Genomic DNA, 691 nt, shown 5'->3' with positions numbered 1-691 from the left:
CCAAGCTTTCGTCAGATACTTCTGACATCGTCAGGGTTAATGCTGGTCTGTGGGAGAGTGCCTTTATAGGTGAGCCGTCATTTGCACACGGCTCCTAGATCTTGTCGTAGGTCCTAATTGATTTAACTGCTTTTTAATTATGGCTTCCATATTGATGACTCCTCTTTTCTTGCTTTTACTGCTTGTGGGTGTGTCATTGTATATATGTATGTATGTATGTACGTATAGTATTTTTTTTATTATTCTTTCTAAAAAAATATGAAACGCTTCATGAATTTGCATGTCATCCTTGCACAGGAGCCATGCTAATCTTCTCTGTATTGTTCCAATTTTGTGCTGCCTAAGTGAGCACCTGGTAATTCTTAAGGTCGGTAAAATGAGGATCCAGATTGTTGGGGGGGGGGCAATGTGCTGATTCTGTAAACTGCTTAGAGAGAGCTGTAATGCAGTATAGAAGTCTAAGTGCTAGTGCTAAGTGCTAAAGATACATGTGGAAAGGATATTTTATCTATTTATTTAAATTCCCACCAACCTTTCCTAAACCATATATTTGCTCAGATAATATCTGCTTCGTCTCCTTAAATTAACTTGGGCCAAATCAGTCACTTAGAACTGAACTGAGATTGGTAAGACTATGCTTAAATACAGTGATAGAATAAATAGACAGTATTTATTCAACCAGTGTCATCAC

General features: G+C 37.8%; 1 pseudogene; it reads right to left on the bottom strand.

The window, feature by feature from the left end:
- Positions 1–252: 252 nt before the first annotated feature.
- Positions 253–352, bottom strand: LOC120313753 (annotated as a pseudogene).
- Between the last annotated feature and the right edge of the window lie 339 nt (positions 353–691).

The sequence above is a fragment of the Crotalus tigris genome, unplaced genomic scaffold (assembly GCF_016545835.1).
Source record: "Crotalus tigris isolate CLP2741 ecotype Arizona unplaced genomic scaffold, ASM1654583v1 scf7180000018777.2418813, whole genome shotgun sequence".
NCBI classification, from domain to species: Eukaryota; Metazoa; Chordata; class Lepidosauria; order Squamata; family Viperidae; genus Crotalus; species Crotalus tigris.
The sequence above is the reverse complement of the archived record's forward strand: the minus strand, read 5'-3'. Positions and strand labels throughout refer to the sequence as shown.